The 25,149-nt window shown below is 47.8% G+C and overlaps 1 protein-coding gene across 3 annotated transcripts in view; it reads right to left on the bottom strand.

The window, feature by feature from the left end:
- Positions 1–25,149, bottom strand: part of SIK3 (SIK family kinase 3) — a 739,490-nt gene that overhangs the window by 467,672 nt on the left and 246,669 nt on the right. The window lies entirely within an intron of this gene.

Here is a 25,149-nt window from a genome sequence, read left to right as displayed (position 1 = left end):
GACACGTCAAATGAGGCACTGCCATTCTATGCATTATTAGCAGACAGTGGAGTGATCTGCGGCATTTTTTCAGCAGCTGGCCTTCGCCCATGTATGATTTACCTACCGTGATTGGCTGACGACAACAACTCCGACACCCAAAGAAATGCATGAATGAAATGCTGCAAACAGTTCTTGTGACGCCCAGGTCCTCGCCCCACCCTCCGGCTACAACATTACAGAGTCATTACCCTCTTTCGAAGACTCAGGGTGAATTCCTCCACAGCACTCGCCTAGCAGCCGGGCTGCTTTCGCCGTGACCCGGGAGGACCTCAGCCGCCGCATGACTGGTCTGGTGCCAGACTTCAAGGAAAGCTCCCAGGGTGTGTGTGTGAAGATAGCGCCGTGCCCGACACATGCAGACCTGTTCTCAACCCTGGAACCCTGTGGGCTGGCCCAGCGCGGAACTTGTCACTAATCTATTATTTACAACCAGGGCTCGTGAATAAAGAACCCTACATAAATATTTCACGGCACACGACAAGACGAGAGAGCAAAACCTAAAGGCAAAGGTTGAGGAGGGAACAGCAGAGATCTCCTACCTAAGCACTCAAAGTAATATAAGTGTAGCCCCCTCTCTTTCTTTCATTTAATTACGCTTGTGTTGAACAAGTTACTTACCTTCGGTAATGCCTCATCTTGCAGAGACTATCTAGCCGCAGATTCCTTACCTTTGAATATCCCCAGATTTTCGAGCCGCATCCCTGTGCACTGGTGGGTGGTGTCCTTCGGTCCCACCCCAGAAATGACGCACGCAGTACCTCACCATGCTGACGTCAGTTACTTTCGCGACTTTCCACGCCAGGAGCGCAGAGCCACGATGAGAACTGACCACTGGTGTGGAAAAGACTAAGGCCCTAAAAAGGTTGTCCCTTACACCTGATCTGGTTCACTGAGCGGGGAGGATGGGAGGGTGGGTAAGGAATTTGTGGGAAGATAGTGTTTGACAGATAAGGCGTTACCAAAGGTAAGTAATTTGCTAATCTGATATAGACTTCTAGCAGCAGATCATGAATAGATACCCAAGGAATACCCCTCGGAGGTGGCTCAGCAAACGTGATTAAATCAAGAAGGCTTGCAGGACGGAACAAGCGAAGTAGCTGTCCCGCCGGATCTGACTGTCCAGACAGTAATGTTTTATGAACGTGTGCAGTGATGCCCACTTTGCTGCCTGTCAGATTTTGGAGGGGACTAGCGCAATGGGGGCAGCTTTGGCTCTCGTAGTTTGCGCCTGCAAGCCAACAGGGGGCTGTTTCTTGGCCAATGCCCAGCAGATCTTAATCCACTGGACAATCCATCATGAGATGGTTCTCTTCTGTACAGCTTTCTCTTTATTTGCTTAGACATAGCCCATGAAGAGTTGATCCTCCACCCGGGACTCTCTAGTGCGATTAAGATAGAACAACAACATTCTTTTTGGATCCAGGCAGTGGAGTCTCTCTTGTTCTTTGGAGGGATCACGTGGAGCAAAGAAAGTAGACAGCGTAATGCTCTGGCCTACATAGAAGAGAGTGCAATCTTTGTCAGGAAGGAGGCATGCGCCCGGCGAACCAGCTTGTCTGGGTAAATGGTGGTATAGCGAGTGTGCAGAGCGAGTGCTTGCAGTTCGCTGACCCGCCTGGCCAGTTATGGTCACTAAAAAGGATGTTTTGATGGTCAATAGCCTTAGTGGGCATTTGCGCAGAGTATCAAATGGTACACACACACGAGAAGGGCGAGGACCAAGTTGAGATCCCACTGAGGCATGATGAAGGGCATAGGTGGAACATAAGTTGCAAGCCTTTAAGGAACCTCTGCCACAACAGGGGACTTAAAAAGAGAAGGCTGGTCCGGCAGGAGCAGAAATGCCGATATGGCAAGAAGGTAACCCTTAACTGTGCCCAAAGCAGTGCCCTGTTGGCCTAAAGACAATGGAAACAAGAGAACTCGCAAGAGAGGTGCAGATAGGGGGGATCTACACAATGGGAAGCACATCATGAAACAAATTTCTCCAAGCGCCAGGTATATACCAATTTAGTGGCAGGATACTTGGAAGTAAGAATATCATCACAGACTGTAAGAAAAAGGCCAAAAGCTGTCAGCTGTCACCACACACTCTCCACACGTGCAGATGGACGGTGCACAGGTTCGGGTGCAGAATGTTGCCCTGTTGCTGTGACAGAAGATACGGACAAAGTGGAGGACCTATGGTGATGCTCAACAACTTGGAATACCAGATTGTCCATGCCCAATCCGGAGACACAAAAATTACTCCGGCCCGGTCGTTCCTGATCTTCTTGAGAACTCTGGGCAGGAGTGGAATTGGCAGAAAGGTGTACACAAGACCGGAGCTCCACTCGAGACAAAAAGCATCACCAAGCGAAGTTGTCTTGGAAACTACTGACATTGCGCGTTGTCTGCCTTGGCGTACAGATCTAACCAGGGCTGTCCCCGCTGCTTAAAGAGAGACAGCACCACCTCCGGGTGAATATGCCATTTGTGAACCACTAGGCATTATCGGCTGAGTTTGTCCACTCTGGCGTTTAGGGAGCCCGCCAGATGCTGCACCACCAGGGAAATGCCCTGACATTTCAGCCATGTCCAAAGTCGCTGAGCTGACAAATAGCCCACGACCTCACCCCACCCTTTTTGTTGCAGTACCAAATGTCGGAGGTGTTGTGGGTGAACACCTGCACCAGCCTTCCCTTGATCGCAGGAAGAAAAACGTTTAATGCCAAGCGCATGGCCCGAAGCTCCAACAGGATTATGTGAACCTCAGACTCTGCCGGAGACCAGAGTCCTCTAATCTCCACCTCTTCCAGATGGCCACCCCAGCCCAGATGTGATGCATCGGTCACTACAGTCAACTTTGGTTGGAGAAGGGCGAAGGGGTCTGCCACTGAACCAATCGCGGGTCGTTAGCCACCACTCCAGGTCTTTTCTATTTCCTGCTGAGATCTGAACTATGTCCGGGAGATTTCCCTGATGCTGTGCCCACTGGGTCTTCAGGTCCCACTGTAGATATAAGAGGGCATGAGGCCCAACAGCCTCTGAGTCAGTCTCATCCAAATCCAAGCTGAAACATCTGCATCATAGCCTGAATACCCTGGACTTGACGATCGGGAAGATAGGCCTGAAACTGCAAAGTGTCCAGAACTGCTCAGATAAAAGGGAGCATCAGAGAGGGAGCCGTGTGGGACTTCAGCATGTTGATAGTGAACCCCAGATAGTGTAGGAGGTTTGCCACAATCTGGAAGTGGCTGACGACAGCCTGGGGGCAGCATGCCTTCAACAGACACTCATCAAGATAGGGAAAAACTGAAATCCCCAATCTCCTCAGATGAGCTGCGACCACCGGCATCACCCTGGTGAACACCCAAGGGGAGCTGGCAAGGCCGAAAGGTAGCACAGCAAACTGAAAGTGCTTGTGGCCCACTGTGAACCGCAGACAGAGCCTGTGGGTTGACAGCATGGGAATATGTAAATAAGTGTCCTGCAAGGTCCATTTCTACCATTCAGTCTCCAGGATTTAGGGCAGACAAAACTGAAGCGAGCGAGCATATTTTCTTACTTCAAGAAGAAGTTGAGAATGCGCAGATCTAAATTAGGAGGAAGCCCTCTGTCCTTTATGGCACCAGAAATTAGCAGGACTAGCAACCAGGATATGCTTCTGATGCAGGCACCCTCTTTATGACTCCCTTGGCCAGGAAAGCCTGTCTTTTTGGATGGAGCAAGGAGATATGGTCCTCTGTAAGTCGATTGTAAGAGGGTGACATGGGTGAAGGAAGTGCCACAAAGGGAAAGGAGTGGCACATTTGGACTATCTGTAGTACCAAATGATCTGATGTTATTGACCGGCAGTGCAGGAGGTGATGGTGTATCCTGCCTCCCACTGGATGTATATGATGGTCTGAGGGTGGACTAAGGAGGCTTGGAGGAAGGGGTTGGTGGGGAACTGGTGGAATGACCGAACCGCTGGCCTCTTGTCCCACATGGTCTCTGGAACCAAAGCCCTCAGCCACAAAAAGGTTGGGAAGCATGTTGGCCATAGTAGCTTGTGTAGACACAAAAAGGAGGTAAGGCAAATTGAGGTTGAGAAGGGGACAAACACAAGCCCAAGGACATGGCCGCAGTCCTGCGGTATTTGAAACGTTTCAGTGCCTCCTCCTCCTCCTCTCCAAAGAGATCAGAGCCATCAAAGGGCATGTCTATGAGGGTCGCCAGTTTCTCATACCAGTAGTGGGAGAAGCAGGTGGCATGGTTGGCTGAAAATTCTGGGTGGATGACGAATGTATTATCATGGCATCGGTACATAGATGACCTGTTTATGATTTGGAAGGGGTCTCAGGAGTCAGCCTGGGACTTCATTAAACACCTGAATAACAACAAAGTGAACTTAAAGTTCACAGGTGAATGAGTTCCACAGCAGTGAACTTCCTTGACCTAAGGGTATTTGTATCCGAGGGAAAACTGTGTACAACTCTGTACAGAAAACCGACAGCTGGGAACTCAGTCCTTCATTCCACCAGGAGCCATCCACAGAAACTAATCAACAGCATCCCATTTGGGAAATTCCTCCATTTGAAAAGGAACAGTACAAGAGATTATGATTTCCAAATGGCAGTGAAAGAGTACACAACCAGATTCATTGCGAGAGGATATGGTAAACAACTGCTACATAACACTTTAAGCAAAATTAACTTCATCCCTAGGAAAGCGTTACTTAAGGAAAAAGACAAGGAAGAAAAAGAAACAGGCAAGTTTAGAATCATCACACCGTTTTTAGAAAACGCCAATGATCTGAGAAATATATTGAGAAAAAATTGGCTACACTGAAAACTGATCTGTTCATTGGAACAGACATATCAGCAGTGCCTCGGATTACCTTCAGAAAAGCCAAATCCTTAAGAGACATAACAGTACACAGTCATTTAAAGTGCAACACACAAAAGAGTGCTATATTAAAGGATTTGAAGGGGTTTTACCCCTGCAGCAAGTGGAAGGCTTGCATAAATAGTAGGACATTGGCTTATGAAGTACCTGGGCTAAATAGTAAGAGGGCAATAACCAAAGTCTTAACCTGCAACACTGCTTATACAGTGTATTGCCTTGTCTGCCCGTGTGGGATGAAATACATAGGCAGCACCATTCACTCTACAAAGACACGTATTTCGGAACACATGAGGGCCATAGCGAAGAAAGACGCCACATATCTGGTGGCCAGACATTTTGAAAGTAAACATCAAAGCAACAGGGACCTGTTGCCATTTATGGTATTGATCATGTGCCAGTTGACATAAGGGGAGGTGACAGAAATTTGACACTGCAGAGACTGAAATCACGATATGTAATCGTCCTACAAACCAAGGCCCCACAGGAAATGAATAGTGAGGAGGAGTAAGCAGTTCATCTGGGAAATTAAAATTAAAACATAAAGGGTAATTGTAAATAATAAAGACTTGGAATATGTAACGCTTGCCGATACACGACTGTATAGTTTAAGCCCAAATTGAAAAATGTGTATATATTGCAATACATGTCAAATTTGAGCGTGTCATGGGTAATACGAATATGATGTGGAACATTTCAGTAACTCATGTATTCAGAGAGTCATTATAGCTTTTCTATATTGATTGTAAGCCCATCCACGGCTTGCCTGAGCAATGAGGTACATACCAAGATGGCGGAGTCTTTGTAATGAATATTTTCCTTGTCCTTCTTTGATTTTGACTAAACTGTGTTTTAAACTTGCCGCTTCAAGCGCGCTCGGCGACATTGACAAAGGCGTCAGCCGAAAAGCGTCTGTGATGTGCCTGAACATGCTAATAATAAACAACGAACATATCCACTCCCGTGAGTGCTTATTTCCTGAATGAAAAGAAGGAAAGGAGTATATATATATGTAGATATAACCAACTGCTGGTTGCCAGTTATAGTTAGGACTACGTTTCCATTGGAAAGCGCTTTTTGACTTACCTCTATCTTTGGCGTTGTTTCACCCATCTTCAGAAGTGTTATAGTGAGTCTTGTTGTGCATCTTAATTTCCATAGACTCTTTAGACATAGTTGCAGCCCGAAGCACTAGACGGAATTACACCAAATTTGGCAGAAAGGTAGCTTTCGGTCCGCCGATTGTAGCTTTAGTTGGTGTAAATTTGTTCCATAGATGTTGAGAAATGTAGGTAGATCCACATTTGTTTATGTGCGATCGAAGCTAATTTGTGAATAATAACAAGCTTGTGCAGGGAAATGCAGAGCTCTGATTGGCTGTCAACAGTTCATCCAGCAAGTTTTGGCAGCCATTTGGTACTCTGCTTCAGCCGAGTCCAAGGGGGAAGGGTAGGAATTCCCTGACCCTTGGTCTTCCATGCTTCTTTACATCTCAGCTCCTCGGTGGGCCAGGTCCCGGGGGCTTGCCTGCACCTCCAGATGATAACCTGACTACCTATTATGTGTACGATTTTTAAAACAAGCCAAATCAATTTGAAGCCGCTTCTGAAAGTGTTTGTGTTCTGAGCAACAAGCGCAGCGAGGACAGCTGATTGGTATTCTAGTTCTGGTAACGAACAGTGCTGTTTTATTGCACAACATGTGCTGCACACTTGTGTCTGACAACAGTGCACAAGGAAATGGATAGACAACACAGCGACTGTGCGCGAGAAAGTAGACGTGAGATGCAATATACTGCATAATAGCAGGGCCCTACAAGCGACGGCAGTTCAATGCGTTCAGCACCTAGCAATGGCAGGCTAGGGGGACACTGTCAATACACTACCTGGACTTGGGGTCACTAGACCCTTCTGACCTCACCAGTGCCAGGGGAAACCATTTCCTACCAGGATACTCGCCAGGAGTCTCCTGGCCCTCCCCCGTGGCACACCCTTGCTTCCCTTGAGACTAGATGTGGGCCTCCCCTCGATAGGTGAGGATCTGGAACTAAAACCACTAAGATTTTGGCATAGGCTCTGGACCACCAGTGAGCTCGAACATTACAGGCAAGACCTTATCCACGTAATGAATTTGAACCAGCGTGAAAGAATCCCGTGGTTGGCCTTCATAAAGAGAGAATTGTACCGTTTGAGACTCCCCGAACTGTGGGAGTTTCCTGAACAAGGCTGCAAAAGGGTCCCCCGTAAAAGACTGGTCGAAATATACAAGAAGAATAGACTAGCTTCTCTGGTGTGTGCACCCAATAATGGAATTTTAACTGAACACTTTTTGGATTCCAAAAATTCTTATCAATTCGAAGGTTTTATGGATATTATTTTTCCCATTTTAGCTAGAAAATTGTTCATCCAATGGAGGCTTGGCACCCTGCCAATCAGAACCTTTACTTGTAAATGGTCAATGAAGGATGATAAGCTGTGTCCAGGGTGCACTAAACATGATGAGGAGGAAATTCATGTTCTGTTTTTCTGCCCAGCCTACAATAGACCACGGAAATATTGGCTAGTGCCATTATGCAGGAATCTGGGCATAATGAGTTATTTACATTCGTACAGAATACTGAAAACGAGTACCCTGCCTCACATAGACTTTGCAGTCGCCAAGTTCATAATGGCTATGTGGCAGATAAGAAGTAAATTAGTAAAAATTTGAACATTGATATGAACTGTGATGTTTACCCCCACCATGCACAGACTCTTAGGATATGAATTTTTATGAATGTATATTGGTATGTGTTTATTGTAAGTGGTTCTTTTTTAAATTCTGAAAGCTTTTATTGTATCTTTTATGGTCTGACATGTCCGAAATAAAGAATTTTTGGATTGGATTGGAAATGTAGGTAGATCCACATTTGTTTATGTGCGATCGAAGCTAATTTGTGAATAATAACAAGCTTGTGCAGGGAAATGCAGAGCTCTGATTGGCTGTCAACAGTTCATCCAGCAAGTTTTGGCAGCCATTTGGTACTCTGCTTCAGCCGAGTCCAAGGGGGAAGGGTAGGAATTCCCTGACCCTTGGTCTTCCATGCTTCTTTACATCTCAGCTCCTCGGTGGGCCAGGTCCCGGGGGCTTGCCTGCACCTCCAGATGATAACCTGACTACCTATTATGTGAACGATTTTTAAAACAAGCCAAATCAATTTGAAGCCGCTTCTGAAAGTGTTTGTGTTTTGAGCAGCGAGGACAGCTGATTGGTATTCTAGTTCTGGTAATGAACAGTGCTGTTTTATTGCACAACATGTGCTGCACACTTGTGTCTCACAACAGTGCACAAGGAAATGGATATACAACACAGCGACTGTGCGCGAGAAAGTAGACGTGAGATGCAATATACTGCATAATACCATGGCCCTACAAGCGACGGCAGTTCAATGCGTTCAGCACCTAGCAATGGCAGGCTAGGGGGACACTGTCAATACACTACCTGGACTTGGGGTCACTAGACCCTTCTGACCTCACCAGTGCCTGGGGAAACCATTTCCTACCAGGATACTCGCCAGGAGATACGACTGCATAACGGAGTCCAAAGGAGCAGGGCTATTACCCCAGGCTAAAAGCGCCTTTGCTATCCCGCCATGTGGGACAATACACTACCTCGACTTGGGGTCACTAGCCACTTTTGACCTCACCTGTGCCTGGGGACCCCCTTTCCTGCCAGGATACATGCCCAAAGATGCAACAGCAGAATGGAGTCCAAGGGGGCGGGGTCATCACCCCAGTGCTAAAAGCACATCTGCAATCTACTGTCAATCAGAAAAGGTGGCCAAGAATTTAAGAGCCACTAATGGAAAATGTACGAAGTCTATCCCATGTGTTCCATGAAAGATAACTCAAGTAATAGTGCCTTAGTGAAGGGAATAACGGATAATATTGACATCGATTCAGATACAGACTGAGTGATTGCCTATGTAAGGGCAAAAGGAGGGTCTGAGGTTCTGTGAATTCTGAACCCGTGGGTTCCATTTTGTGTATGGCAGCCATTTTGTGGTTGCCCTCACATAGGCCATGATTGTGGCTGAAACCAGTCTTTTAAGGACATGTAGACCTTAGCTCGAGTTCATGCTGACTCCTGTTTGACCTGAGTGAACTGATCCTGTTGCCTGAAGCTGACCTTGTTAAACCAGTTCCTGCCCTTTAGCGGATCAAGATTGAGGATCAAAGCACAGGACATTGTAGAGTTTGGTATGCACACACACACCCCTTATCTGTTTTCTGTTCCTTCTTTTATGGTCTGTTTATGATATGGGTTGTGGTCCTTTTATTATGGGTTTGTCCGGCTTGTGTAAGAAGGAATGTTAGGCATTTTGCATGCTTGCAAAAGCTAGGACTGCCCCTTACTTGTATGCTGAAGTTTGTAACCCTAGCATATAAAAGGCCTCTGTTCTCTGTATTCCTCAGACTACCTCATTCAGTTGCTACGGCTTCTGTGTGACGTGGCCTCACTTATTAAATTTAATAAAGATGTCTTTTCATATTTTCAGCTTCTGTGCCAAGTTCTTTTTTATTAGTAAGTATTCCCTGAGAATGAAGATTACAGTTCTTCACTAATGTAGAATGCACATTGGGCATTTAACCAATGAGGTTGTTCTTAGTAATTAACCAGAAATAAGTACTCCAGCTAGGTAGACATTTTGTTGAAAACGGTATTATCTTGTAGGATAAAGGGACAGGTGAGGTTCTGTTCTGGCGCAGTCACTCACTCAGCTACTGCCACATCTACACAGACACTTACACACCCACTCACACACCCATTCTGCCACTCTCACATCCATACAGCCACTAACCAAGCCAAACACCACTCGCACACTCGCAAAACCACTCACACACCCATGCGACTAATCACACACATACTCACAGAGCTGTACAGCCACACTCACACCCACTAATTGAACAATACAGCCACTCACATGCCTATTCTCAAAAGCCACAGGCTTCAGCTAGCAAATAAAACAAAAAAAAAAAAACTTGGAAATTCACCCAAAAAAAAAAGGTTACAGGGACTTTATAGTTGGGTAACAGACATTTTTATAACATAGAAATCCACTGTAAAAAAAAAAAGGTTTCAGAGCTGTTATAGTAAAGAAATAGAATTAAAAAAACCTTAGAAATTCACTGGAAAAAAACAAAGATTACAGGGACATTATACTTAGGATGTAATATGTGTGGTAACTAGCTGTGCATTGCACTGGAAAATATTTTACACACAATGAGATTCATATTCTACAACTAATACATGGCACTCTTGCATATATGTTTTTTTCCTCTCTTTAAAAAGTTAATACAAATTGGTTAATTAAAAAAAAAATCACCTGAACATTGGCCAAGAAGGCTATGGAACTCATGCAAGCAAGGAAGCACAAGGTAACGATTGTGGCGAGCCACCTTACAAGCAGAATCTAAGCCACCATTTAAACTTCTGTAGAGGCACGTAGGCCATAGTTGCCCAAATCCGAAAATGCTATTTAATGTGTTTAGGAGGATATTGAGGGATATTTTCACCAGCTGTCATAGGGCATGGCCATACTGGCCATGATCGCTTATGGAATTAATAATTCTAAGGGCTAGCCTGCCAGAAGTAAAGACCTTCCAGCCCACAGAACAAAGCCTCTTTGATTCTCAGGCTGAACAGACTGTAGAACAAGCATTGACAATGCAAATAGGCGGAGTTTAGTGGCGGGATAGGAGTGAAGAGTAGTGTTATGAAATACTACTTCAGATCGATGTGCCAGCGTGTGCGCAGCGGATCGTGGTGAGATTGCTGCAGTCTTGTTTAATTTAATATCCAATGTACTGTGGTTACGGCAATACTTTTAAACTTTTAATTTCACCCGCCTTACATTTAACTTATTTTTAACAGCGATACATTGAACATATTTTGTACAGCTCTCCTACCTGCTTCCTGCCTCAGTCCACCACGGCCGTGTGCCATTTGAGTGGAGGGCGTGACTGGCAGCACTCCAGTCACTTCGGGTCTAGAAGGGGGTGGAGTAGTTCTTCCGCTCGCTCTCCTACTTCAGACCGATGTGCCAGCGTGCGTACAGCGGACGTGTGAAACTGGCGCACCTAAGGAAGCCAGTCTGCGCCCGCCGGCACCCAACGGGGCCCAGGGGCAGCCCCCCTGCTCCTTCCAAGACAGACCCTAAGAGCCCTTTTTATTGTTCCAGAGACTCACTCCTGGCCTTATCCAAACATGCTCGAGGCAAGAAAACCTTCTCTCTGGAAGTGTCCCCAGGGTACATGGAGGGGCCCTTCTCTTGTACCACTTGTAAATGGTGCAGCCTAGCACAGTCTGATTGGTTGCACGGAGAAGTGGACTACCTGGTTAAATTCAACTGTATTTACTTTAATGCCAGGTCGGTACCTAAACACACTTGAGATTTGGGACACTATAAAGGAGACAAACCCTGAATTGGTTTTCATCACGGAAACCTGGTTGGATGAAAATAACTCCCCCGACATTGCAAACGCACTACCTCCCGAATATAGAATACTAAAGCAAGACAGGCAAGGACGGAAGGGTGAAGGGCTCGCCATCCTGTTCAAAGACTGCCTTACCTGCCTCCCTATCACAGTAGCTCAGCTGGGAGAGGATGAAATATCATTTCAAGTGTCCAAAGGGTACAACATTATACTTGGTGGGGCTGTGATTTATAATCCCCCTGGATACCAGCCCGAATTTAATGCTAAACCACTCACACAGCTTTTTCCTGCTTGTTTAAAAAAACAAACTAGATGGTGATGGGGACTTCAATGTCCACTTTGAAAAATGCAATAACACAGTGGTAACCCACCTGGAGAACGATATGTAAATCCTTCAACTAAAACAGTGGGCCAAGGGGCACACGCATATAGCAGGGCATACACTTGGCTTATTATTTTCTAATGTAGAATCCACTATAGTTGAGGAGATTTAACTAGTCACCTGGACTGATCACTCTCTAATCACCTTCTCGTTTAACCTGCAAACGACATTAATGAAAGCTCCCACACCCACACATGGGGCTAGCAGAGCCTGGAAACTGATCACCTCTGACTCATTTCAGCTCCACTCTGTCCTTAATGATCTAGAGGCCCTAGGAGCCCTCCCCACCAACATGGGTGCAGTAAGTCTTGAAACAAAGATTACAAATACACTAGACCAATGTGCACCAAAACTTAAACCCACATCCACAAAAAGAACATTATCCGAGAAGTGGTACACATCGGAACTTAGTGGCACTAAAAAGAAAGTGTAAAACAATGGAACACAATTGGAGATTGTCCAGATCGGACTCTGACAAGTCAGCATATAAAACAGAATTGAGGAGCTATAATTAAGCAATTAAGAAGGCGAAAATAACTTATTTTGCACAACGAATAAATGAGAATAGCAACTCTGCAAAAGCGTTATACAAAATAGTATGAGAATTATGTAAACCAACCTGTATGTCCCAAACCCTGCATCCCTCAGTAGAATGTTGTGAAATGATTAGCAAATTTTTCACTGAAAAATCAGCACAATATACTCGTCATTTAGCATCAATGCCCCAGCAGATCCTACTAATTGGGAACACCTGGACCCTCATCCCGATGCCCCCGTATGTCTGGGTAGATTCTGCCCCTTTACAGAGGAGGAGGTCGCTAAGGCAATGGGGGAAGTTAAATCAGGATCTCCTCTTGATCCTTGCCCACATTTCATCTTTGCTCGGATCATACCCACATTATGCCCATATGTCGCGCAGTTATTCAACCAATCTCTGGAGACTGCAGTTTTACCAGAGATTTGGGAACAGGCAATAGTGACTCCCTTGTTGAAGAAAGCTAGCACAGATGTACATAACCCATCCAATTATCGGCCAATCTCTCAACTCCCCTATCTCGCCCAAAGTACTGGCGAAGCTGGCCAATAGACAATTGTCTATCTAGAAACCGGCTTCCAGGCCACAAATAATACAGAGGCAACCCTCTTGGCCGTTCTAGACAGCATAAGATCGATGTTGGACCAAGGAAAGGCAGTAGCCTTAATCCTGTTGGACCTGTCGGCAGCGTTCGACACGGTCTCTCACCATCTTCTGTTGGAAAATCTTCACGAGAAAGGGATACACGCAAAAGCCCTTCAATTGTTCAGTTCTTTCTTGAATAACAGAACACAAACTGTACAAATGGGCACTTTTTTCTCAAGTCCACAAATTCTCAGTTGTGGTGTCCCGCAGGCGGCATCCCTTAGCCCTACGCTCTTTAATGCCTATGTATCATCTCTGGCAAAAATCAGAACAAAATGGGGTTTCAGCATTTGCTCCAATGCAGATGACACTCAACTAACAATAGCCATTGAAGATAAGCACAAAGATACCAGGGCAAAACTAAACAACTGCCTCTCTGAGATGGCGACCTGGATGTCAGAACACTGCCTAAAAATAAATGCTGAGAAATCGGAAATCCTGCTCTTCGGCTGAGCCAATCTGATCTGGGATGCGTCCTGGTGTTCCCACTCGTTGGGAGATGCCCCAGCACCCAAGCAGTGTGCAAAAAATCTGGTTGTCCGCATTGATAACACTCTATCCATGCAGGATCATGTGCGGACCCTTTTTTAGAAGAAGCTTTACCACGCTGAAGTTATTAAATGGCTTTTCCCCTGGATCCCATTGGAATGTAGACAACAATCACACAAGCCCTACTTATTAGCAGGTTGGATTACGGAAATGCATTGTTCGTTGGTATCGCAGATTACCTTTCTCAAACGCCTGCAGGTGATACAAAACGCAGCGGCCAAACTGGTGTGCAACAAGGGCAGATACAGTTCAGCAACTGAATGCTTGAAACACCCTCACTGGCTGCCCATGTGTCATAGAAGGAGATTTAAACTTTTAGGACGTGCACCTAAGGCACTCTACCAATCCGGCCCCAGGGTTTTTCGGAATAAAATTAAATGTTATGGCCCTGTCAGGTGCCTACGGTCATGCCATCAGGCGTTAGCAGAGACAACAAGCATTTACAATGCAATGGTTTCGCCTTTTGAAAAGTTTGAGCTATTGGCATTGTAAATGACAACATTTTTATTTATGTGTTAGTTTTGAAAACAGATAAATAAATGGCATTGTCATTTACAGTGCCAATAGCTTAATCTCTCGCAAATGCACACACTTCGGTAGAGAGAATAACACGCAGAGCAGCACAGGCTAATTCAATCAATATCCGCACAGTTTTCACCCATTCCAAGAGGTGTAAACTCATAATAGGAGTGTAAAAGGGCAGAGGCGCTTTAACAGTAATCGCGGCTGGCCGGGGTCTCTGCCCATGCACTCCTGACTCATGATCTGAGCCTTCAGTTTATACTATGGTGGAGAAGGGCACGCCTCAAACTCTCGCAGTCTAACCTCCTTCAAAATCCGAAAGCTCCAATGAGTAGAGCTTCAGTAACGTGCCATACACATACTGTTGCTTGTATTCGCACCCTTCTATGCCACCCTAAACAGTTACCCCACTAGCTGGTAACAGCGCTATATAAAGAAATAACTTGGCAGCAGTCCCCTTGTCAGCCGCTCCGTTGGCCCCCACCAATGTCGGCGCCACCTGCGCCCCAGAAGCAACTCTGTACGGTGCTGACGCATCACCAGCCCAACAAACTAAAGACTACACCACAACAGAGCCGAAGCCATCTCCACAACACGCACGACAGCAGGGGAATGTCGGGGTGCAGCCGCCCGCTGTCCCGAGCCCTGCACTTCACTTCACTTCACTTCAGCATCCCAGTCACACATTCGCCCCCTCCTGATCCCGCAGTGAGATCACGGCCTGGGCCTCCCATCACTGCTGTTGCCGGGGTAACTGAGAACACAACATTGGCATGACTGCTGCACTGCGAGTCTGCGCGGAGTGGGAGGGCGGGGGCCACAGTAATAGACGAGGCACATTTCTGAATGAGAGAGGTACTATTATGAAGCCGTGCATAATGGAAGGCGAAGCCGTGCATAATGGAAGGCAAAGCGCAGTTGTCTCCGAATTACATGAATAAACAGCCCCTCAGTATAGAACTTCCTATTTGAAACCGGTGTGCAGCAGTCCTTCACCCATGCGGATTGCAGATCAAGTTAAGTCTATTACAATGCGCACATGCCAGAAGGCTAAGAATACCACATATGTGCAGAAAAACAGTAAAAAACAAAACCTTCAGAAACAACAATCCCTGGCCTTCAAACATATATTACAGATTGTGTAATGAAAGCAGTCACCCCTGCGGATAGACTCGATAACATAAGGCAATACAGGAAGCATGCCAGAATGAATTCAGCAAGTCCGTGGCAAACAGTCACCATGCCAACGAGGTAGAAATCAACTGACCAGTTGGCGCCGAAGAACTATAAGGGCATACGTGAGCTGAGTAAGACGTGCGCTGATAGGTTAGCGCTATTGTCAATGGTAAACAAACACGGAACATTGGAGTCCGCCGCGTCGTGAAGTAATGAAGCCATTGTGGAACAGTGAAAAATGAAAATAAGGGTGCATAGACGTTCGCTGCATAGTGATGATAACAATGTCATCCTGAAATGGTAATAGTGAAAACAAAATAGAAATGAACCAGTGACGGTGCCGAAGAACGTGAGCTTAGTAAGACATGCGCTGATAGGGTAGCGCTATTGCCAATGGTAAACAAACACGGAACGTTGGAGTCCGCCGCGTAGTGAAGTAATGAAGCCATTGTGCAATAGCGCTAGTGATGCGCACGCGTTGCGCGAAAAAGTGAAAGTAATTGCCTGTGTGGAATAAAGTGGAATAAAATGCTGTTCTGCAGCGCTAAACAATGGGGCCACTGACTTACCAAGATCGAGAAGCAGCCATGGGCTCCCTACAGTGACTGCACGAAGCTACTGCCCGGGCGCCATCTTCGGCGAAATGACCAAAAGAAACCACAAAAAAAACACCGCCCACCGCCGCATGACGTACGAAAAGGGGTGGGATGTGTAAAAATCGCGGGAACGCCCACGAATCTGCTCTGGCAATGACGGACAGATCTGTCTTCCAATGGCTAGCCTCCATTTATGGAGCTAGCCAATGGAAGACAGAGGCGGGAGAAAGCTACATACTTGTAAACAAAAGTTTTCGCCTGCGCGATACTGCTTGCGCAGTAAACGCCAGGCGAAACCTAAAAAGGATCAAAAAGTCTAGAGCAGGCGGACGCACCTTCTCATATCTTGCAGCTATGGACTGAAACAAGCTTCCACAGGACCTATGTCTCACTGAAGACAACATGGCTTTCAGAAAGAAACTCAAAACCCACTTATTCCCAAGGACTGGCCGTGATATCCCCGAGGGATGAATGTTGCGCTTTATAAATAAATACATAAATAAATAAGTAGGTTAAAGTGATGTGAAGTGTTGTGGAGGGAGTATAGTGGTGATGGGTGTATTGTTTTATAGTATTGTATAGTGTTGTGTAGAGTATACTGTAGTTAAATCAGCTTGGCATTGGGAGCCCATGTGAAGAGAGCAGATATCACCATAAACACAGTGACACCGAGTGAACTCTATCACCACACAGAGGGTGAGAGTTTGTCTCAGACAGAAAAGTGAGTTGTGACTGACTACTAAGGGAAGAAGAGAGTGGGCTTCTGGCTGTAGAGAGGCAGTCTCTGAAGAGAGAGAGAGACAGTATGACAACTGTCAGAAGTGGGAACAGAACAACTGAAACCCAGACTGCAGGGAGAGACAGTCCCTGTGATAGAAAAGAGAGCTGTGACTGACCGCCATGGGAGGAAAAGAGAGCGGCTGCTGCATGTAGACCAAGCCATCTCTGTGACGAAAGAAAGTATAACAGCTGTCAGTACTGCGACTACGGACAAGGCGAGGAACCTCAACCTCCCAGGCAAGGGGAAACTCAAGCAGAACACCACCAACCCCAAGAGGGGTGTGGGAAGAAGAAAATAAGAAGGAAGCCCATTCACACTCAACAGAGGAAACAAGGGCAAGACAAGGGGAGGACGAAGCACCCCACGCCCCCACACGGCAAAAGAACCCCTAACCAAGGCCAAGGCAAGAAAGAGGGAGAAGATCAACCCAGAGGCTCCAAGGAGACGAGGGGAAAAAGAGGGCAAGCTCCGCTCACCAGGAACACGCCCCGCGAAGAGGGTAACTGAGCTCGCCGCAGCCGTAAGTCAATAGATCATGCTGAATGGCGCCGACAGCGGGAGCAGTCGGAAGCAAAATAGCAGCCCGAGGCACCCAGAAAGACTGGGCAGGCTGCGCCTGCAAGAGGGAGGAACACAAAACCATCTTAGCCCCCAGGATAGAAAACAGAAGGGCGAATAAGGGTCTGGACATTCCCCAGAGAGGGGTCTGCACACATGGCCCAAAACGGAGCAGAACCAGAGCCACGACGCCAGGCCACAGACAGCAGGCCTGACCAGGCGAACAGCGCAGCGACCCCGGAGAAGGACACTCCGGGGCACCACCAAGGCATTCCAATCCAGCAACAAGGGAATTGCACCTGCAACATACCTAAACGCCACGGAGAGAAAGAACCACTGGGGAAAAAACCAGCGGAAGGCTTATCAAGCAGCCCAAGAGAAAAACGTAAGGCCTATCTCAAGGCCAAGTCCGTGCAGATAACTCTAGCAAAACACACAGTCAACAAAGGGCCGTCCAACAGCCAACAACGCCACAGTCTCAGCAAGGAGGACTCAAGTGGCCATAAAACATACCCCACAGCAAGGGCAACCGGCCCAGAAGAAGGTCCAAGACCAGCTCAACTCAGCAGTCACTAAGGAGGGGAAGGAGGAGGAGGAGGAGGAGGAGAAGGAAGAAGCCCTGCCAAGAACCTTTGGATGGCGGAATCTACCGGGGCATGGAATAACAGGGTGCCATTAAATGGAAGATTTTCAGGGAACACGCCGCCCCGAAGCCAAGCATGGTGGCGGAGGGCGACGGAGAAAGCCATGGCCAGCCCAGCACTTCCGAGATGCGGAGAATAAATGTCGCTAGCTCTCAGCCATCCAGCGCATGATGTCGTAAGCCCACCTGAACAGTCTCTTGTGAAGCGGCAGATCCCACGGACTCAGCCGAGTCCCACCAACAAGAGGTGGCCCTAGCCAACACACATAAGGTGTTAAAGGCAGCGCTGGTCGAGGCGAACATGTTGGACCCCCAAGAGTCCAGCCAGCTCGCCTCCCGGGATGGTGAAGACAACAGTGGCGGCAGGGAGGGAAAAGCAGTCCGCAAAAGTGGACTGGAGGCAGAGGGGTTGAGGGAAAGCCACGCCGGGTCACACGGCGCCGGAAGGTGCCAGTGCAGAAGGTGTTGAGGCACCGGATCTCCTGAGGCGGGGCAGCTCCAAGCCCCCATCAGGGAAGAAATTAGCGAACCCTCAAAGGGAAGCAAAAGCTCCCTCCCACCAGAGCCCTGGCGGAGAACCTCCAAAAGGTTGTCCGCCGGGAAATGAGCCACTGAGTCACCCATGCGCAGAATACCCACAGCCGTGAACACTACGTGAGCAAAGGTCGCAACCGCCTCCGTAGGGCCCTGCGGTGGAGAAAGCAGCTCCTCCGCGGGCGACGGCTGCAAACTAAGGCAGCCGTCCACAAAGCCGAGCAGGGCGGGCAAAGGCCAGACCTGGAAGTCAGAAGGAACCGAAGAGTGGGGGGACCTGTGGCTCCTCCGGCGCACACCTTGGCCTCGGGAATGGCGGGGAGCCGCCCTTCGATGACGGTGGTGAAAAAGCCACCACGTGGCGGTCCGTCTCCGGGGAGGATGACACCAGTAGGCACCCAACCTCCAGAGAAGAGGGAGCGTCAGAAGACGAATCCGCGACTCAGTGCCTGTCTGGTGCCCGGAGCGGAGCCGGAGTGGCCAAGGGGTGGTGCCGGAAAGACACCGACTCGACCTCCAACGAGGCAGCCGCCTGCGTGGAGGAACGGGAAGGACCAGGGGAGTGACACAAAGCCCTCCGCAAGCCGAAGCCCAGAATGCGACGAAGGTGGCCCGCCGACCTATGCGGCGCCGCCAGGGCTGATTCAACCTCCGACTCTCCCTCCGACGAGGCAGCCGCGGAGGAACGAGAGGGGCCCGGAGGAGGACAAGGGGTCCCCGACCAGCCTCGACCTAGAGCGGGACGAGGAGGGTACACCGACCCCTGCGGCGCCGCCCGGTCCGCCGTGGTGGCATCAGCTCAGCCATGGGCAAGGCCGCCGCCTGTCCAGAGGGCCGAGCGGGGCTCGAGGATACGACCCGAGCCCCGGCAACCTCATGCGACACCAAAGGTACTCCCACGGGAGTTTGCGGTGAGGCAGAGACGCCGTGGTCCGAAGGAGTGACCCCCGAAGGGCCGCAACCCAATAGCACCACATCCTCCAAGTCTGGAGCCGACCCAGTCGGTGCCAGGGCTGGAACCGCCGGCGACGCAATGGAGGTCCCCACGCAAGGCAAGGGATCAGCTGACGACCCAGGAGGGGAAGGAGGAGGAGGAGACGCCAGCGAGGCCTGCAAAGCCGCCATATATGTCTCCATCTGGACTCCCTAGACCCTTTTCACTGGGAAACGGTGGATAGGAGGACGACACGCGGGACCGCATCACTCGCGGAGAGCCCTGCCTCCGGCAGGCCGAACACTAGTCGTCGGGGACAAGCTACGACATTTATCCACCAGGGAGCGATGCTCATGCGACATCGGAGAGGGATGGGTGCGCCGACAACGGCAGCTTCTGAAACCGTCTGCCGAGGCCGATTAAGGGGATAAAGCCGACCTTGAAAAATGTGCCGAGAGCAGTTTCATCCGGCGCTCCCTCCACGACTTCGGCTTCAGCTGTTGGCACGCCTCACAATCAGTGGTGCCATGATCTTCCCCTAAACACCACATGCAAATGAGGTGAGGGTCCGTCGCCGACATAAGGCCCCCACACGACGTGCAAGACTTGAAGCCTGAAGGCATTCGCACACTGTCCCACTTAAAAATATTATAATGAGGAAAGAAAAAAAAAGGGCCCCAAACAGGCTCGAACAAAGACCGGATCCGCGTTGCAAGCGGAAAAGGAAAAAACTGACGTAGGCGCGCTGGGCGAGACTTATGTTGCCTCGCTGACGTCACGTACGCGGACGCGGACGACGCCTGGGCGGAACCACGTGATGTCGTTCCCCCGGAGCGCAGGGATGCTGAGCAAAAGTTTCCGGGTCCAGTCTCATGCCTGAGGATAATTCTACGTGAAAGAATCTGCGGCTAGTAGTCTCTATCAGATGTCACTTTACAGAACAGTGGACATAACCGGAGTCTAAAAGAAGTAGGTCCATATGGAAGAGGCATGAGAGCAGTAACTAAGTAGGAAGGTGTAATATGCAAAGTGCCCCTGTGATCTGTGAAAAAATCTAGAATGTCTGACAGGTCCAGGCTGTAGGAATTTAGAGCCTAAGTGGAGAGGCTGGAGTGACAGCTATCACTAAAGAGGATACGACAGATCACAGGCTGTAGGGATAGACAGCTCTGCAGAGAGACTGAGTGACAGCTGTCACTAAAGAGAAAATATGATTGGACAGTCAACTGGATGTAGAGGTGGCTCTGTGGAGAGACTGGGGTGCCACCTGGCAATTAAGAGTAGCAGAACCTGTCAGACCCTATGCTTTAAGTATAGGCCGCCACTGTGGAAAGACAGCTGCATTGGGAGCCCATGTGAAGGGAAGCGATATTGCAAGAAACACAGGGACACCGCATGAGCTGGAAAGCGTGCAAAACTCCCAAAACACAATACAGGAAAGACATAGAATTCCCAGTTACTTCTGGGCATTTGAAATTTTGTACTTATATGGCTGCACGATTTTTCACATAATTATGTATTTACCTCATGTTCATCAGCTGCAGGGAAGACGAGGAGCTGCTGCTTCCAGGGCCCTGGACACACCCAGCATGGGAGGGAGGGGATAAAGCAGAGCAGCTACACGCAAACTATGATTTAAAGGCAAAGGCACTTCTACGTGCTCGGTATGAATAATAATTAAAAGAACATTGAGCGAAGTGAGGCATCTGTGAAGAATGTGCCACAACAAACATTTGAGGGTAGTGCTTCATTGCACTGAGGTGTGGTGGCTGCACACACGCAAATAAATAAATAAATAAGCAGGTGATCTCACTTACACAACGAAACACGGTTGCATACGAAACCAATGAAAATACGGTTGAATCTGTACAAAGCTGTTCAAATGTACCAAAAAAGTCCCTGAACAGAAAGCAACAAGAGAAAAAGCAGAAGCCTACAGGTCCTATGGCAATACTCCAGGTGAGTGAACAACTTTAAAAAGAGAAGGACCAGGTAGCCCAATTGTCCACTGTCAAGGCAGGATTTTACAAGACAACCGAATAGACAAATCCAAAGCGATGGGAGGAGTCAAACCCCACAAAGTACATATAACAGATCATCGTCCAGCGCAAGCGCTGCAGGCACAACCTAAAAAGAAATATGGCTCAGATTAATGTAAGAATCTTCAATCACCAGTCTCTCCAGAGAAGGTTGCAATCACAAACTTTGGGTCTAAAAGTGCTGGTCAGTGTCGTCATGCAACATTTCTCTGAACTGGTGGGACTGAAAATGGGTTCTTAAAGACAACTAATCGAGCTACAAGAGCTGTTCCTTGAAACACATCAACTGTTGTTTTTACATTTGTCACCCCAAGTGGGACGGGTATGCTCAGACGTGAGTCCCCTGCTCTCCATGCCACTGGAATCAAGCTATCCTGGCTGATGAGGGCTGAAAGCCCAAAACCGGTCCTAGGATGCTTGTTTCCAGTCCAGGGAGCACCGGGCTTGGGAGTTCGGGCTGGACTGTTCCCATGGGGCACAGGGTCAAGACTGATTTTCATATGGTTAGGTTCAAACTGGAATGGCATGGTGAGCAAAAAAAACGATGGATTTAGGCCCAGCTCTCTGTACTGTATGACATTGGTCTGCATTCTGTCCATCAACTGTTGTTTTTGCATTTGTCACCACGAGTGGAACGGGTATGCTCAGACGTGAGTCCAGTGCTCCTCCATGCCACTGGAATCAAGCTATCCTGGCTGATGAGGACTGAAAGCCTGAAACCGGTCCTAGGATGCTTGTTTCCAGTCCAGGGAGGACCTGGCTTGGCAGTTCGGGCTGGACTGTTCCCATGGGGCACAGGGTCAAGACTGATTTGCATGTGGCTAGGTTCAAACTGGAATGGCATGGTGAGCAAAAAAACGATGAATTTCGGCTCAGATCTCTGTATTGGGGTGAATGTATGACATTGTTCTGCATTCTGTCCATCTACTGTTGTTTTTGCATCGTTCCTTGAAACACAGCAGCAGTTTTGACATCGCTGGTCCAAAGGTTTCAGACAAAAAGCTGGACTTAGCCATCGTGGTGGAAAAGTCAATTACAAAGACACTTGCAGCTCTACGTCCCATTGAGATGAATAAACTGAACTTCATATGAAGTTGTCTGGCAGGGGTATATACCAAGATCACTAGCATTTTAGAAGTACATGAAAACCCCAGCATCAAAATTGGAAGGAGGTTATCAGCTTCTGAATCATCATTCGCTGTGTAAAGCTGTTGTCCACCATAGCTAATGCACAAGAGTCTGATCTGAAACATTCTTCAATTTAAGTACACATCCAGGATCCTAGAAAGGTGTTCTGGTAGAGAAGTACATTGTGAAAACATGCAAGAACAGTCTCTCACCCACCAGATAACATTTGCTGACCACAAAGATGGACGCGACGCCAAAAGGTCAGTGCACGGTCCGTTGGAAGGAATTTGATTCTTTGGAAGTGGTGAGGAACACAGAGGCTGTGGACCCGCAGAGTTGTTGGGTGTTGGGCTGGAGCTGCCGGAATCACAAAACCAACAAGAATGGCCCACTCATGGTGAAAGGTTCAAAAACATCATCTTTTTCCAACAGTGGAACTAGTGCTGGTGAAGATGAATAGACCAGGGTCAGGGTAGGTGCTGAGTTTCCAAGCAGTTCAGGAAATGGGACTGTTGTGTCAAGGAAGAGGACCTCGCTCCTTCAGTACTTTTCAAGTACTTGCTTTCTGTTCTCTTATGCAATCCAAATACATTGAAGAGCAGGAGACGCAGGCTTTTGGATCTATGTTTGCTCTTAGACACTATGTGCAGATGTTTTACAGCATCTACAACAGGGTTTAAACCTCAAAACCTTACAAGCAGACATGACCAAGTGCCTTCCGGACTTGCATCGATCAGGCACAGAAAACAGGCACTAGTGCTAGTCTGCACTTTATATGTATATATCCTGGTGTCATGAAATCCTGGGCGGGCGATGCCATGTGGTGCTACCTGGCAGCACTGGTAGAGGTAAGAGAGTGAGAATCTAGACTGGGACTTGGAGGATATCCATAAAGTGAGGAATCTGCAGCCATTCAGAAAAGCACCTTCTGATAGAAGTTCTCTTTGGCTATGTTTTTCTGGAGTTCTACTCTGAAAATGGACTGTGCTCTCCTATGTGAATCTGGAAGCAAGCACTGCCTCCTGTGTTTTATGACTGGCATCTAATGACTATTCTTAAGTGTAGGAAATTTTTCAGGAGTCCCAAGGCAATCAATGATTACTGGGCTCAGAATATGACAATCAGGGTCCTTTACCACTGATGTTCTGTGGTTTAACCTTACCATTGGGCTCAAAATGGAACATCAAATATGCCCTTTTAATACTTTACCCTCCTGGAAACAGAGTTGAGCAGTCACAATCTTTAGCAGGGGCAGGCCCTCGTGCCAGCTTCCCCTGTGACAATTCTCCTGTCTAGCTTGCCTGCAGTCTGCTACCCTCTGCTGTCTGTCCACCTGCTGCCCTCTGTTTGTGCCTCTTCTGCTCGTTTCTTGCTCAGTTTGGTCTTTTCTGCTTGTTTTTCTGCCCCTGTTTTGCCTTTTTCTGTTCGTTTTGCTACTCTGTTTTGCTTTTCTGCCCTCTGTTTGGCCTTGCTGCTCATTTTTCTGGCCTCCGTTTTCCCCTGTTCTGCTCTGCTTTGGCTTTCTGCTCGTTTTTCTGCAGTCTATCTTGCCTTTTCTGCTCGTTTCTTTGCCTTGCTTGTCTGCTTCTTTTTCTACCCTCTATTCTGCCTTTTCTGCTAATTTTTCGGCCCTCTGTTTGGCCTTTCTGCTTGTTTTTTTTGGCCTCTGTTTTGCACTCTTCTGCTCTGTTATGCAATTTCTGCTAGGTTTTCTGCCCTCCGTTTTGCCTTTTCTGCTTGTTTCTCTGCCCTCTGATTTGTCTTGTCTGCTTGTTTTTCTACACACTGTTCTGCCTTTTATGCTGGTTTTTTCTGCCTTCCGTTTTGCTTTTTCCACTCGCTTTTCGGCCCTCTGTTTTGCCCTCCTCTGCTCTGTTTTGCCTTGTCTACCCGCTCATTTTCTGCCCTCTGTTTAGTCTTTTTTTGCTCTTTTCTTCCTTCTTCCTGCTGTTTCAAGAACTGGCTTTCGATGGAGACCTCACACCCCAACACCCATATACCTACAAATGCTGATTGATTCATTGACTCGTGTTCTGGGGCTTAGCCTTCCTGCTGAGCCTAAACCAGAGTACTCAGCGTAGTGCAGCCAATCTGTCCAAGGCTTACTTAGGGAGGCAGCGTGGGGTTGGTTAGAGACTTAGCACTGACCAGCCAGCACTTTACTTTGTGTAAAAAAATTAAATAATAATTACTAGCAATGCAGTTATTGTATATTTTCAGGTGAAGGCATTGTAAGCAATATACTAATTGATATACCAACTGCATCACTTTCTAACTGCTTCCTAATGATAGGTAATCTGAAATACTACAAATGGGCTCATAGCCCTCTCAGGGTAGATGAGCATAGGCGGCTCCTGTGAATCTGTTTGCCTATTTGCCTAATGGTTCTTGCTTCCACTGCCAAAAATTTGATCTCTCTCTGTTAGACCTGTAGACCCTTTGGGTGGTCCCTCCTATTATTTATTTATTTTGTCCCTTTTTGCCTCCAAGTACTTTTCATTTTTTTATGTCCACTGACATTTTTAGTGTTGTCCTAGGGGGTGGGTGCTACCTTGTCCCCATAATTTTATTGAGGCCTAGGTGTCCCTTCTAAAGATGAAAATTTAGTCACACAAAATGGTGGCTGGTAACTGCCACAACTGATTACCTCAGGGACTGGCCCATAGACTTGTATGTGGGATCTAGAACCTTCTGGCCAGTTCTGGACACTTGGGACTAGGGGTATAAAAGGCCACTTGAGGGC

This window comes from Lissotriton helveticus, chromosome 3_1, assembly GCF_964261635.1.
Source record: "Lissotriton helveticus chromosome 3_1, aLisHel1.1, whole genome shotgun sequence".
NCBI classification, from domain to species: Eukaryota; Metazoa; Chordata; class Amphibia; order Caudata; family Salamandridae; genus Lissotriton; species Lissotriton helveticus.
This window is presented reverse-complemented; position numbering and strand designations above follow the sequence as displayed.